At 41.6% G+C, this 10,926-nt stretch overlaps 1 long non-coding RNA gene across 1 annotated transcript in view; it reads left to right on the top strand.

The window, feature by feature from the left end:
* Nucleotides 1-10,201, top strand: part of LOC109297037 — a 19,558-nt gene extending 9,357 nt beyond the window's left edge. The window contains exon 3 of the long non-coding RNA XR_002097166.1: nucleotides 10,152-10,201. This is a non-coding gene — a long non-coding RNA (uncharacterized LOC109297037). The remainder of the gene's footprint in view (nucleotides 1-10,151) is intronic.
* Nucleotides 10,202-10,926: the final 725 nt, after the last annotated feature.

Here is a 10,926-nt window from a genome sequence, read left to right as displayed (position 1 = left end):
CCCCCCCTCCCATACTAACAGTGAACTTCTGTTTGATCCAGGGGATCATTGCCACTCAGAACACTCCTGCGAAGTGTTCTGAGTTATAGTGGAGAGCTACACTTCTATCTGTGCCCTGAGAGCAACGTATCTACAAAACTGCTGCATCTAATGGCTTCAAATGTCCCCAGACTCATACTTTCAATACAAAATGCAACATCTCGCACCAGCGCAACTCATTAATTCAGTACAAAGGGAAGAGTGGTTCTTACTCCAATCGCCAGCCCCTCTGCCAGCAGCCTGTGGATTGTACTTGGCTGAAAATCCTCATTCTGCCACTGATAATGGTGTTAAAAATGAGATTCTATGTTGTTTTCACTTCGTGTTAGCCCCAGTAGGCAGGAAGATCAAATCTGTCCAATAAGCACTTCATTTCTATGCATCTTTTCATAATATTTCATCTGGAAAAGTGCCTTGGAACCAAATAGTGATTTCCCCAGGTAGAAACAAGTACTTGAGCATATAAATTGTGCACTACTTTAAATGCCAGTATGGAGTCATTCTTCTGCCACTTACACACAAATGATGAAAAGCCATCACAGACTGGGGGGTGAGGGGGGAAGAAAAAAAGTTGATTTGATGTGGAAATACTGCAATTAAGCTACATTATCAACACTGCCTTTTGAAACAACAGATTCAAACAGCATGGCAACCAGTTAAGTGTTGGAGAATTGTAACTGACACAAACAAATCTAGTTTGTTATGATTCAAGTTAATAAGTGAGCATTACAATGTTTACACACAACTCTGGACTGAATTGTCAGTTCAGGTCTCTTGTTTCATATTCAACCATACTGCTGTGTGCTTGGAATTGGTGCCATTTTCTTTAAAATAAGTGCTTTGCATTCAGTGGTTATTAACCCATTATTTCTATACTATAGCTAGTGCCATGTTAACCTCCAGGTTTTGTAATGAAAATGTATCTTTTGTGGCGGAAAAAAGAAAGAAATAGACTGCATTATTGTTTGGGGGCAATCTTAGGCAAACTAACTGTAACTTACTTAAATGGATTCACTGAAAAGATAAGCTGTGGCATTTACAGCAGCCAGCATTTCCTCAGGCAGGTGTTGTCCTTTCTTACATTACAGCATTTTGGAAAGCCACGATGAGCTATAATCAAATGCTGTTATAGAAATTATACAGCAAGCATGTTCATTTGTCAAGAGACTATTTCCGATTCTGGAAGAATCCTGACATAACCAGTTGTAGCCACTTAGGAACACACAAACAAATTAAGATTCTGAAAGACAAGCTGAGATCAATACATGTCAGGTTGGTAAGGTCTCCTGAAACAGTGAGACAGGAGAAAGAAAGGTACCTTCCCCTAACCTAAGAGAACACAAGAGTTACTGTGAATAGGAAAGAGATCATGCTGAACTCTGTAAAGTTGTATTATTCCTTTTTTTTTTTTAGAATCATCACCAGATATGAGTGAATGCTGCCAAATTGCATACACACATTAAATCCCCCCTTCGTATCCTCTTTTGTAAATTAAGTAAGCCCAGTTCCCTTGGTTTTTCCTCACAAGTCAGGTGCCCCAGCCCACTCACCATTTTTACTGCCCTCTGCCGGACTTTCTCCAATTTGTCCATGTCCTTTCTGTAGTGGGGGGCCCAAAACTGGACACAGTACTCCAGATGTGGCCTCACCAGTGCTGAATAGAGGGAAACAATCATTTCTCTTGACGTATTGGCAACACATCAGACTTGTTTCAACCCAGTATCCACTGAAGTCAATGGGGTACCATGAAGGATCCCTGCATACTTCTTTGGTGTTCCAGAGGCATGAATAAATAGCTTTAGCCTTCACCGCTCTGGCATTTGGGACTGCATATGTTTTTATATGTTTAAATCTTTACTGACATTTTTTAAGGACAGAAACCTCAAAAATTCTTGTTATGAAAATAGGTTTTTCTGACAAATCTGCCAAAGTTAAAGATTAGGTTCATTTTCCAAGAAGTATGCATCACATCATTATATAAATTTACAAATGAAGTATTGACATCGACTTCTGTGTGAAAAATACTTCAAATACTTGCTTCAAATGGGTTTTACCTGGACTTTTACTTATGACAATATGATCTAATGCAGTGGTTTTCAAAGTGAGTTCTGTGGAAGCCTAGGGATCTGCCATAAGTCATCAGGGGTTCTGTGGAGTAACTGGAGGTAACGGTGGAGCGGTCCAAGAGGCAGTAGGCCGCTATTGCTGGGCCAGGTTGCCTGCTCCATGTCAGTCTTTAGGACAGGGTCAGGGGTTCCACGGCTGAAATAGTGCTAGGGAAGTGAAGTGTTCTGTGACTTTAGGAAGTTTGAAAATCACTAGGGTAAGGGTATGGCAGAATCCTGCCCTTCTTTACCTTCTCTAGATTTCTTCCCTAGTTTTGCTTCAGTGCTTTTCATAAATTATTTATTTTGCCCTGGAGCATCACACACAAACTCATCTTCATATATAAACTGATTTTTTCAAAGTCCGAATCTTAAATGTAGGTGCCTTAAACAAAACAAAGATAGTGTGAAGTATCTTTTCCCTAAGGTATTTCATAGGTGACTAATGAACTGAACCAAAATCTGAGACAGTGCTACAAATTAGATGCAGTTTCTCCGTGCATTTTCTCCAGCTCTAAGGAATGTTTTCCATTTGCTAGAAGAATGAAATAGCAGACCTGTTGAGGGTTAAATTTATGTTGACCATTGTGCTGAATTAAATCACCAGCAGAGAACAAACAGTTACTAAGGCAACAAGAACATACATTCTATACTTGCTATTTGAGTCAATACTGTCATCTACATTAACTTCTGTTTATTAATATTCACTTTAAAATGGATGCTAGAGATACCTCTTCTCCTTGGCCTATACAGTAAAACATTAATTCATTGTATTGTATAATAACTTGCTGCATGTCAAACTACTTCCCATGAATCAAAAATCTTCGGATCTCATCTCCACAGTACTTTTGCTTTTATGCAACAAAACTAGCTTTTTTGTAAAAACCGTTATGAAAATGGAGTTATAAGCAGAAACCCGAGTGAAAATCTGCACTGAAATAAAAGTGATGTTGCCAAATTTTCTGCTGCGATCAATAATATAGTATGGACTGAAAATTTGGTCCATAGTACTCAGCAGAGGTGTAACAGGACAGTTAGGAACCCAGGGCAGCAGTGATGCATGGAGGCAGTGGCAACTTCAGTGCCCAAACACTGGGCAGCAGCTCTTATTTTTCACATCCTTCTCCAACCCTCCATCGATCAGCACCCTGAGGCTACTACCCGAGTCACCCCACCCTGGTTACACTACTGAATTACTTGGCTTAGGTACAATAACCCAGTATATAGAAACACATAGCCAAACTTTTTCTCCTCTGCTGTAAAGCTAGGAAATGGGATTCTACAAGTCTGCAAGATTTGGAGTATGTACAAAACAGAGTAGGGCTGTTTTGTCTCTCCAGCTGAATTTCTGTTGGTTGCTAGGGGAATGATACATATTCCTCCCTTACCTGTCCTAATACACGGAACGTGATACTAAGGGACTTCTGAGGAACTTTGTCCTGGGTGATGAAGAGGGGACTTGTGGGATCTGAGGGTTACAGCATCCTCTGATACTCAGTGGGCATTATGTTCTCTGTCAAATAATCTGTCCCATGAGTAGGTAAATGGTTGAAGATGGATGGCTCAATATTTCTTGATGGGCTTATAAATAATAGAGACCTGTATTTGCTATATTACTATCTTGTTAAAAAACTGGTCATACGCTACATAGCAATATTATGTCAGAGTCTCTGTCTGAGTATTTGCAAGCCTATTTATCTATTTTTCTAGCTACATTTTTTTTCTTAGCAAGAATGGAAACAATTTGCATCAATAGTGCACACTACAATCTTGACCTGTGATACTTTGCAGTGTGACAAGAACATACTGTGTGATAAGGACACATGAGATGTGGCCCATATTGTATAAAATAACACTTGATAGATCTCTTAAGGCACCCTTTATGTAAACTCTCACAGACACTTTGCATCAGTAGCATAACTACGGATGGGTGAGAGGGATATCAGCTTCAGGCACCATTTTAAGAGAAATGCCAAAATTGTCCCTGCACATGCCAAGGGAACTGTACTCCTGCAGCAAGAATAGACCCACTATGTTGCTCTTGCTCTTAGACACCATGCTGCTGCTGCTTTAAGAGCAAGAGCCAAAGCAGGCAGAGCACATTGCAGCAGCAGGAAGAGGAGCTGGGACCTGTTTTGGGTAAGACTCCTGTGCTTCTCCCATCCCACCCTCATCGCCGGCCAAACCATGCACCCTGCCCCACTTGTCCACAGCGTTTGTCTAGGCCACAAGTCCTGCTTGGCATGCCACTGGTTTGCATTAGAATCAGTTAGATTCTTTTAGGGTCTTGTTGCATGGTAGTTTTGGGCAGTTCCTAAAGCTCTTAATGCCTGGACAATCCAGGGTTAACACCTGAAACTGGTTTTCAGCCCCGTTTATGCAGCTCAAAGTTACACTATTCCAGGGCAGGATTTTCTATGATCCATGCTACCCAGCTCATGTTGCACTAAGTTGCAGCCACTCTAGGCTACACCTTAGTGTGAACACTCCACCTGCCCCCTCCCTTGATGGCCTGGATTGGGCCCACTGCCCCGCCTCCCCCATTGCTTACTAATGGCTGCTCCTATGGTCTGTCCTGGGGGAGCAGGCAGGGAAGAGTTAAACTGCCCACCCAGCCACCACTGCTGCTCCTCTCTGGGCTAGAAGAGCAGGGATGGAGCAGGAAGATTAACCCTTCCCTGCCTGCACCCCTGGGCTACACAGTGGGCGCAGCTATAAGAAAGAAATGCCCAGGAGGGGAAGGAGGGAGTGACAGGAGGCAGGGGGGACCCTGAGGAGCAGGGGAGGAACTAGGAAGTTTCAGGAATTAATAATCATAATATTGTCACAGATTCCACAGCATGGGAAAGGGGTGGGGGGAGGACCGCAAAGAGCAACAGGATCTGGAGCTGCTTGAAAGCAGGGACTCTGGGCAGAGTTCTTATGAACTACCAGGGATGTGGGTTGTATCTGTGTTGGTCTAAGGACATATGCAGACCAGGTTCTTTGAGTAAATCTAATACCTTTTATTAGATCAACTCATAAACTCATAGAGCTCACAGCACATGTGAAGCTCCCAGCAGCAACTGTGCTGAAGTGCTAATAAATTGAGACCTCACTGTGCATGCAGGGCACAGCCAAAGGCAGTGTGGCCGTACCACTGCAACGCCATGAATTTGCCTCTGCTTCTAAACTCCAAGCAATTAGAACGTAGCTGTCTTACAACCAGTGAGGGTCAAGCACCCCTAGGAGACAAACAGCACATTGGTGATCACCTGGAGCCATGTATCATCTATTTCATGGTTTAGTATGCACTTACTACAGTGCTCCTTCCCATGGTCCAGAGTCTGTGCAGACATGCCTGGTATATCTTTTGCTAATGGGACCTTGGCCACTAAGTCATGTAGAGGCTTTGAAATTTTTATCCAAGGTCCTTCTCCCAAAACCTTACCACCTTTACAGACATTTACAGAGTTCACAAGCTACCAGGCATAACAAAGAAATTAGATACTCAGAGTCTGACACACTCCACGATAGTAGCACATTCTACCCAAGAGGAACCTTCTTGACTAGTACAAAATTGAATTAGAACTTCTTCTCAAGCTAGCAAAGCAGGTCTTCTTAACCAGACCTTGCCTGCCACATCTCAGACCCGATTTCAGGCTTTAACTCTATCCATTTGGAAACCATCACAGTATGCAAACTGAACTTGACTTCATTTGCATCATATGCATTGGCCAACAGCAAATAAAACCTCCAAAAGCTTAATTCTATTAACAGTTCTCTGGAAAAACAAGTTTAGGGCATTTTGTATCAGCCATATGACTTAAGTGAAATTTCTTATTGAGGAGGAGGAAAACTGAAGATATATAGATACTGACACAAAGTTAGAGTAAAGGACACAGAGAGACAAGTGAAGGTTTGGAGGGTCTCAGAGAGCCATCCATCATGGAGCTAAGTGGTTAGAGACAAAACTATAAACTATGAGAAAAATAATTTCTTTGACAAGGGTTTTATACCTGTTGAGCTTCTGGCTCTTTTGCTTTTTTTATTAATTTCTCTTGGGTATCTTGGTGGTAACTCTAATATTTTGAATACACACACACACAAATTGGTGATAACTCTAATAGTTATTAATATTCAAAATATTTAAGTTACCACCAATCTGTGTGTGTGTGTGTGTGTGTGTATACACACATACATACATACATAATATAAAACATTAGCATTACCACCAATCTCTGTCTTACTGCTAGTGTATTGTAAATGAGATTTTTTTCCTTCCAAAATTCATTCCTGATTTTTGTTGTTTCAGAGAGAAGCTGTTCTAATTCTCCTACTTCATTTAACTCAGTCAGATAATCTAATTTTTGCCTATATATTTTTTTCTATACATATTGCCTTCTTGCTCAGGAAAATAGCACCATCTAGTGAACATACCCGCTAAATCCCAGTATATTGATTTATTTAAAGTTTAAAAAAGGAACTCATATCCATTGCTCATAGTGCTCCTTGGCAATTCTTGAATACACTGTTATGGAAGAGACCACTCCATCAATCTTTTAATCAGTAGTCAATGTAAAAATGAAGTCCCAGTATTTTTACTGTTCATGACAACCACCAATAACCTAGCAGCAAAAGGACTTATTTCAGATTCTTAGGTTCTCCTGTCAGTACTTTTCTCTCACTGGAAGAGAATGAAAAAGAAGTGACCATTGTTGTGTGTTCTAAATGTCAGTAAACTTGGGCTATTTTATTCTAAAGGACACCAGCTCTGCTCCCAATCTAATCTTTCTTTGAAGTTATTTTCCTGACAGAAAAAAGGTTCCTCTGTGATAGTGGAGACATTATTCTGATGTTATGAACAGTCATGAAACTGGCATCTGCAGGATGTGGCAGTGTTTAAATCACAAGTAACATTAGTTAAGTGTTCCACCAGTGATGCTCTAATTATTTTACTTTAATTAAGTCCCCATGAGCCTTCTTTTTATAGCTGCCCTGAATGCATTGACTTTTCTTTGCCAAATGTTACTCAGGCAATAATACACTTTGCATTTTATCTCTCTTTCCTTCCTCTCTGATAAGAAACAATTTTCTTCTGGTTAGCTTCAATAAGTTAGCAAATTAATTTAGTTGCAAATACAGCTTCTTGTTTTTTGGGGTGTTGGTTGTAGCTGTGGTAGTCTAAGAACATAGGCTGGCAAGGTTCTCTGGGTAGATGTGATATCTTTTATTAGACCAGTGAATTAGTTTGAAAAAGTCTTTTGCAAGCTTGTGTGCACAAACACCCTTCTTCAGGCATTGGGAGACTGTGGTGGTGTTATGAGTTCTCCAAGGTAGAAAAGAAGCTAAAGTAAATGAGAAGTCTGTGAAGATTCAAATGAGTGGAAGTTTAGTGTTTTTGGATCTTTTATTTTTCTCTGCATAGGTATTGAATTTTTGAATGAATTACGTTATTACCTTGTTTTGAAAAGCAAGTCCATTGGTGCAGTGGGCCATTTTTTTACTACCTTGCTCCTAATTCAACTGTCACAACCACCTCCAGATCGGTGCAGGGAAAGTGAACCGTAACAGGGAGCCAGAGAGCTCCTGTTACTTTAGAGCTAGGTACAGATAGTCAAAAAGCCTGAGGCTGAATTGATTCAGTCTTTCCAGGTTAGAGTAAACTACTCAGATTAAATTGAAACAGAAGTGAACAGATATTTACCTTTCATTCAGGAAATGCAGCCAGAAGCCAGGGGGCTCTAGAGCTCAGCTCTCTGGCTCTGTGTTCACTTCCTCTTCCTGCTGCCCCCGAGGTCTCTGGGATTTGTAGTCTAGAATCACAGTGGCAGGACTCTGCATCTCCTCCCCCCAACAGACTGGGTCATATCCCTAGCTGGCTCCCCCCCAACCCTTTGTCAGCCAGCCCTCACTTCTCTGGCTAGGGAAAAGATGGGTGGGGCCACCCTGCTCTCTGGAGTAGACAGCACATTCCAGTCCAGGGTTGAAAAGCATGCTGGGGACTGTGATTTCACTTGCACCAGGAAGGGGTCTGAGACAGAAGTTTCATAAACCCGTTTGACCCAAATCACTTATGTCTGATACTACATTCAACCAGGTGTATCTTAAACCAGTTTCAGCCATTTTGAAACTAGTTTATGTGCACTGAGCTTCTGGTCCATTACAGAGTTAAATCAGTTTCTGATCACTTAAACTGGTTTATCTGTAACTTCTGTCCCTAGCCTAAAAGAACACAGCAGGATAAGCCAGATGTATAGGACTGCAATGGCAGGAAAATAGGCTGACCCTTAATGAAAAAGGGAAACTTCTGGGTGTGGCTGGGGAGCCACATGACAGGAAGTGGGGCAGGGCATTGAGGCATATAAATCCAGGGCCTGAGGTAAAGCAGGTGGTCAGATTCTGCATACTGCAGAGAGAGGATCTCCCTAGGGAAGCTGGCTGTAGGAAGCAGGCTACCTATGAGAGCAAGAGTGGGCCTGTCACTGGGAAGCATAGATTGTAGTAGGGTACTGCCCCAGAATGGGGAAAGCAGTTTGCTTATATTTTGGTTATGCTACTGTTTATGTTTGCTTAGTACCAGAGCACCCGGTTGTGGCTATGGGGGTGATTTGGAGGCCATAGGGGTGTGTGAGAAACAACCAGCAAAGAGTTCCCTAATGAGGATCTGGCCACAGAACAAGAAATGGGCTGGGCCCAGCTAGTGAAAAGGGGCTAAAGCCAGGGAGTTGGAAGCTCCAACAAAAGTTTGCACATGGCCTGTCAAGCTTCAGAGTCAAAAACAAGCACCACCCCCTCCCCATAGGCTAATATCTGCAAGGCATGGCCATGACTATGGGAGCAGTAGGAAGTTATGATTATTGCCCTTAAAGCAGAGCCAAGGCTGCCTCAAAGGGAAAACCCACCCCATGGAGTTTGGGGCAGAGATGCTCCAATTCATGGGTACCTCAAGGAAAGTTCAAACATATCTCAGATATAGGAAAATTATATTTCATGGCAAAAGTAGAAAAGAAAACTGGGGCCACTGAAAAGAAAATGTAAGGATTAAATAGAACAGGAATTTTAGCAGTTTCATGTGGTTTTCTGGCTCCATCTAGTGTTATTCCATAATACTGAGTGCCAGGAAAGATATTCTGGACTGTGTTTTCAAGACTCATACTGAAAGTGAGGTCATTAAAAGATGCTCAAATTTAAGTATACCCATGTTTCATAGTAACAGTTTAACTGCAAGTACAAGTACATCTGTTTTGCTAGTATCTACACGCAAGAATGTGAGAATTAATTTGAATAAAGACTCAGCAGAAGAAACAGAACAAACCATTGCTAATCACTACATCACACTTCATAAGTTTATTTCAGTTCAGATCAAAATGATGTTTGCTTTTCCAGTGACAAAAAAATTGGTTGTCTACTGTTTGCAGAGAAAGGATAAAAGGAAGAACAAGACTACAATTCATGCAGCCTTTAGAACATTAGCTTACATATCATTTGAGGGGAAAGCAGCTGCAAAGTCAAGGACTATAGGCCAATATGACTGTAAATATTCTAGAATCATAGAAATCATAGAAAATTAGGGTTGGAAGGGACCTCAGGAGGTCATCTAGTTCAACCCCCTGCTCAAAGGTGGTCCATCCCCACCTACCTTAGTCCAGACAAGGTTTTGTCTACCAGGGTCTTAAAAACTTATAAGGATGGAGATTTCACAACCTCTCTGGGTAGCCTATTCCAGCCTCTTCCTAGTGAGTAAATTTTCCTAATATTTAACTTAAATTTCCCTTGCTACAAATTAAGACCATTGCTCCTTTTTCTGTCATCTTCCACCACTGAGAACAGTTTAACTCCATTCTCTTTGTAACTGCCCTTTAGGTAATTGAAGGCTGTTATTAAATCCCTCTTCAGTCTTCTCTTCTCTAGGTTAAATAAGCCCAGTTGCCTCAGCCTCTCCTCATAAATCATATTCCCCAGCACTCTAAACATTTTCATCACCCTCTATGGACTCTCTCCAATGTGTCCATATCCTTGCCGTAGTGGGGATCCCAAAACTAGACACGGTACTCCAGATGTGGCCCCTCCAGTGCCAAATAGAGGGAATGAATTACTTCCCTTGATCTGCTGACAACACTCCTACTAATGTAGCCCAACATGCTGTTGGACTTCGTGGCAACAAGAGTATACTGTTGGCTCATATTTAGCTTATTGTCCACTGTAACCTCCAGGTACTTTTCTAAAGAGCTGGTTAGCCAATCAGTTGCCAAGCTGTAGTGATGCATGGGATTCTTCTGTCCTAAATGCAGGACTTTGAATTTGTCCTTGATGAACTTCATGAGATTTATTTTGGTCCTCCACTTTGTCTAGGTCTCTGAATCCTAGCCCAACCTTACAATGCATCTACTACTCCCCCCAGCTTGGTATCATCTGCAAACTTACTGATGGTGCATTCCATCCCATCTTCCAGATTGTTGATGAAGATCGTAAAGAAACCCTTCTTTAGGACTGACCCGTGAGGCACTCCATTTGATACCAGCTGCCAACTAGACATTGAACCATTGATTGCTACCCTTTGACCCCAATGATCCAGCCACTTTTCTATCACCTTACAGTCCATTCATTCAACCTGTACTTCCTTAGCTACAAAGATATACCAACAAAGAAGAAACGATACAGGCCTGTTCTACACTAAATAGTTTTCCTAGGTAATGTAAATACATTCATACTCAAAGCTGCTCAGCAGCAACAGAAACCTTTTTGCTGGCAGGGTAATACCACCTCTTCAAGTGAAAAAAGACTTCCGCCACAAATCAGC

This window comes from Gavialis gangeticus, unplaced genomic scaffold, assembly GCF_001723915.1.
Source record: "Gavialis gangeticus isolate Ggan-Ray unplaced genomic scaffold, GavGan_comp1, whole genome shotgun sequence".
In the NCBI taxonomy this organism is placed as follows: domain Eukaryota; kingdom Metazoa; phylum Chordata; order Crocodylia; family Gavialidae; genus Gavialis; species Gavialis gangeticus.
The sequence above is the reverse complement of the archived record's forward strand: the minus strand, read 5'-3'. Positions and strand labels throughout refer to the sequence as shown.